Genomic DNA, 5,632 nt, shown 5'->3' with positions numbered 1-5,632 from the left:
ATTTGCATATTTTCTTGCATAAACATGTGATTTTGGAGCCTAAGGAGCATGGAAACAATGCTGAGGAGGAGTGAAGCTATCAAGAGAAGAAAGCAAGGGAGTTAGAGCTGAAGAATCAAGGTCCGGAGTTCCACTCGACCGCCCACTCGACTGTGTGCGGAGAAGGACTCGACCGAGTGGAGGAAGCAGAAGAAAAGCCAACTCGACCGGCCACTCGACCGAGCACCAGGTCGAGTTGACCGAGCCGCCTAGCTATTTTGTCTTTTAACTTTTTTAGGGCTTCCACTACTTTTTCTATAAAAGGGCATTGTACCCTTCAGCCACAAAGGAGAGCCACCTGGGAGAAAATCTAAAACCTAGTTTTTACCCTTTTGGGAATTTATGCTTTTTGCTTTTTACATTTCTTAGATTTTGTTCTACTTTTGAAGGAGAAAACAAGAGATTTCTTCATACTTGTTTGTTCAATAACTCTCAAAGTATTAAGAATTCGAGTTTGATTCCTTCTTCAATATTGTAGATCTTTGCTTTATCTTTCTAATGATGCAAGTTTCGTTATTTTATGGGTTTATGATTTTGTTCATCATGTTTAGCATTTGTGAGTAGTTGCTTAGGATCTTGAGGATGGGTTAGGCTGGATTGTGTTTGTGGCTTGTTTAGCTAGGTCAAGCTGGTTTGTTATAGATCTCTTCTAGGCTAGATATACTCTATGCTGATCCTATAACCGAGAGGGTAGGGTTTGATTTTAAGCTTCTTAGCATCACACCAATGTCTAGGTTGCTAGATAAGGCTAGATCTAGAGATTATCATTAGGCATGCTAAGAGATTAGATGTCTTGTTTGATTTTTGACATAAGCGATCTGTTGCTTAATGCTTGCTTTTATATGTTCTTTGCTATGTGAGAACTAGTTTAGAAATATATGAGCTTCATTTTTTTTGCCATGAGAGTGGATTAACATGTTCTAGGAGATCATTGTCTAGAGATTAGCTCGTGTTGTTTGAGATTTGTTTACCAAGTTAGATGACCATAATCCATAGTCCAGCCCATGAATCCCTCCTCAAGACCTTCCTTGTCTATTGATTTCTTAGTTTAAATTTTGTTGTTTGCCTGTTGTTTGATTTACTTTTGTCTTGCTCTGTTTTGTTTGCATTGCTCTATTTTTGTCAACTCGACCCTTTACTCGATCGAGCACGATCGAGTACTTGCTCGAGCTCATCCCCATAATTCTTGTTTATGGTTTGTATTTGTCCTGTTAGACTTCCTGTTTCATTTTAGTTGCATTCATGTTCCATTCATTTATTTTTCTGCTCAATCTTGTTCATTACTTGCCTTGCATTAGTTCTTTACTTGTCTTGCATTACTATAGTTTCTGCTTCTGTTTCATTGCATTGCTACTTAAATCATCCTGTTCTCTTTGCATTTAGTATCATGTCTTAGTAGCTTTTACTTTCTGTATTTTACATTCATCATTAGGTTGTTAGTGACAAACATCCTTTATAATTGGCTTAACTGAGACAAGTATTGCACATCCTGATTGCTTGCATCACACTCATTTAGGATTGACATCTCTTATACTACAACAACATAAGGGTAATTGAAACTCCTTGCATCCATCATACATCATCTCTATCATCATTCATCTTTCTCACACAAGAAAGCAAGTTTCAATGGCCCACCTCCTAAAAAGGACATCATGATATCCCTTATATACTCGAGCCCTAGGGTTTTCTTAACCCAAACCAAACCGGAAATTTAAAACATAAATTGCCACACCAAAGTTGTTGGTGTTGCCACTACCCTTTAGTGTCGCTCGACACCCACCATGAACAGCACTTCTGGTTTGCATGCGTTACAGTGGCTGTGGGGTCAGTGTCGATCGACACAAGGTGGATGTCGGTCAACACCAGAGTGTTGAAGGCGTGAAGGCTTTGATGAGTGTCAGTAAAAACCATGTGGAGGTGTGGGTTGACACCAAGGTGTTGACGGCGCGAGGGCTTTGATGAGTGTCGGTAAACACTATGTGGAGGTGTCGGTCCGCACCAGTTAGGGTTTTCATGTTGTCAAGGTTGGCGTCGATCGACATCAATGACAAGTGTTTAACAGGTGGGTTTCACGTCTTGTTTGCTTCCTGGTTTGGTTATGATTGTTGTTTGTTGCTTTGAGATCTTATTGCTTGTGTGTATAGCCCAATAGATGGGAAGATTGCCTCGTTAAATATTTCTGGAAGTACTTATGCATCTCTTTTGTGTTGCGGTGCATGTATGAGCAAAATGTGATCATGGAATAAAGGTAATGAAGAGGAGGATGTTCTATAGGCTTTGTTCTTTATTCTTTGCTTTTGCTAGGTTTAGAATGGGACAATGTTGTATTAAACAGATGTTTAGGTTGCTATTTCTATAACTTTGTTTTTATGATATTTGGCATTGTTGGATATTGATTATTGATTTATTCGTTTATTGGATTCTCTGGTTTAATGATATTGGGTTATTCTACTGATTTGTTATTCGCTGGTTGTATTAATTGATGTTAGGTTGTTAGTGAGTATGTGATCATTATTATTTAATTATCTAAAAGAAAAAAAATGGGTTGGGTTGTTTCGAATACTTTAAAAGAAACCAAAAACCAAAATGATTTCAAATATAAATGAGCAGGGAGCTTAATTTATCAGACATTCAAATTTATAAATTTTATTTGGTTTACTCTGTTTTTTTATTTTTAAAGAATTTATATGTTTTAAAAGTTAAAAAATCATTAACTCGGTGCTACACCGTAAACCATCATTTTAGTGTTTTGCTAATACTATCAATATTAAAGTAATAGAGAAATCTAGTTAAGTTGATTAATTGTTAATACTATGTAAAAAATCAAATTGTCTCGCGATATTGAGAATATTAAATTATAAAATTAACAATCAAAATACAATTATACAATGGGAAAAATGCCATAAAAATCCCCAAGTTTTAAAAATGGGAAAAAATAATCCCTAACTTTTGAGATGTCATTTTAATCCCCAACTTTGGGTTGACTTAACCAAAAAATAGCAAACTTTCTTTGACCTTTCCGTTTTAGGCACAGGGTTAAGTCTCCGTCAGAAGCTAATAGACGGGGTTAACAAACCGTTAATGGCTTCCATTTAGCCAAAACGTCGACGTCTTATTAACGAGTGAACAACGAAGGAAATAAGAATCCCCAAATCGATTTCTAGATTTTAGTTTTCAAATCCCCAATTCGATTTCTCAACCTCTCTCTTTTCCGATGAGTTCAAGTTCTATCACATCCGGTGGCGTAGGGGAACGTGGTGTGCCGTCGAAGTGTGTGTGTGGCTTAGATGTCAAGATATTTACCTCTAAAACTCAAGAGAACCCGGGACGACCATTCTTTCGTTGTGTAAGCAAACGAGATGTCAATACGTGGACAAGCAAAAGGGATGTAAGTAATAGTCAATTTGTGCAGTTCAAATTCGGTTTCATAATCATGGTAAGCTAACTATATTTCATTTAATTGTACATTAGAATCATTTGTTCAAGTAGGTGGAGGATGCCGTGTTTGAAGAAGTAGAAGATTCCTTGCCAAGACTATCCATCATTGCAAACGAGATTAGCAAAATCAAAGCAGAGGTCAATGAGATAGATGCTATGGTGAAAGAATTGAAGGAAGAAGACATGGCCAATAAAAAAGAATTACGCAAGTTTATGCTATGCTTCAAAGTCGGTTTTGTTTGGCTTTGTGTTATGACCACTTTGTGTAGTTTTGTATTGTTTAGGCAAGGAAATCAGAAGACTTTTAAGTTAGGTTATTAAAAAGAGCTTAATGTAAACTCTTTGTGAGCTTAGTGTAAACTCTTTGTGATATTTCTTGTTGGATGATTTCTTTGATCTCAAAAGTAATGGAAAATGGAAATCTCTTGTTTGAATTGTGTCTCAATCATGATAGAACATGTTTTGATACAAACAAAAGGCCAAAAAGAAATCCAAACAAACAAAAAAAATAGAGTACACAAACGAAACCCGACTTTGAAGTTTAGCGTGAACATTCAAACCATGGTGCCTAACCTCCTCGCTGTGAACTTCCCTGTGATCCGCCCAGATGATTTCTTGATCTGACTGAGGTCGTTGGATGAGATCTTCCTCTGACTGAGGTTGTTGGATGAGATATCCCTTGTGATGGTTGAGATGGATGAGATCTCCCTTGTGATGGTTGAGATAGTTGAGATGGTTGAGATGGTTGAGCTGGTTGAGTTGGTGCTCCTTGTGATGGCTGAGTTGGTGGTCCTTGAGATGGTTGAGAAGCTGGTCCTTGAGATGGTTGAGAAGGATCTCCTTGCAATGGTTGACCTTGTCCAAACAGTATAACCCTCGGCTCCTGATTTCAATCAAAAATGTTACAATCAATGTTCAAAATAAATTCTAATGTCCAATGTTCAAAATAAAAAATCTTACTTGTCCTTTTCGTGGTCGAGCCCTTCTTCGTTTTGGTGGTGTTGCAACTCTCGCATTCTTACATCCTTGTTGGTTGTGTCCTTCTTGTTTGCAATTTGAGCAGGTCATGACTCGATTGCCTCTTAGCTGGGTTTTGTTGGAGCTAGAGGCAGTTTCAAACAATGATTTCCTTCTAGCATGATTATTTGGCCTCCCTGGATTACCTCTTCTCCATGGAGGTGGCAACACTCCTATCCTGTTCACTATTGGCCACAGCAGCTTGCCTTGAACAGGCCCAATACCATCAATGTAAGTTAACTGCCACATTCTAGCCACATAATCTTCCACCTTCTCCTTCCTTCCTATGATGACGGATGCAGCATGAATAGATGGTATACCAGTCATCTGCCATTTCTTGCAACCACAAGTGTTGTCATTCATATCAACACATACCTTGACATCACCAACCTTTATCTCATGCTTATTGTGCCTTGCCATCCATCTTTCACAAAACATTGACCCAACAATCATCTTCTCTATCTCTGCGTGAGCTCTTTTTGTGAATCTAGTCTTCAACCGACAGGCAATCACATACCTCTTTTCGTTATGCACCATACACTGTCTCCTTATGTCTTCCAGCATATCTAGTAAAGGTTTCCTCCTGGCTCCTCGGATGGTTTTATTGAATGACTCACTTAGGTTGTTTAAGTTGTCATTGCAGCAACTCCCAGTCCTGAAAAACGCCCTAGACCATGTCCTTGGTTGGGTCTTCAGGAGCGAATCATAGGCACTAGGATTGTAACTCTGCAAAGCTCGCATATGAGCTTCAAATTCTCCTTCTGTGTAGCTCCTCGCAATTTTCCAAAAGAGTCTTTGTAGCTCCATATCATGACTACTTCTCTTCCAATTATCCATAATGTGCCTAGCACATTGCCTATGCTCAGCTGCTGGAATAACAGTGTGAATTGCTTTAACTAAGCCCTGAAAATATGAACGAAATTACATTAGCACACTTATTTACAAAGCTCGAACTGTAAATAAATGTTATACCACTAACCGATTGTTTGTCTGATATGATTGCGACGTTTTTTCCATCTTGAAGATTGAAACAACCCTTCCCGTTTTTTTTTTTTTTTAATACCTTAATTTACTAGTGGTCCCATATCCACTAACATCTTAACATCAATCAATAACAGCGGATAACCAAATAAAATAA

The sequence above is a fragment of the Camelina sativa genome, chromosome 20 (genome assembly GCF_000633955.1).
Source record: "Camelina sativa cultivar DH55 chromosome 20, Cs, whole genome shotgun sequence".
Classification (NCBI taxonomy): Eukaryota; Viridiplantae; Streptophyta; class Magnoliopsida; order Brassicales; family Brassicaceae; genus Camelina; species Camelina sativa.
Note: the sequence above shows the minus strand (reverse complement) of the source record.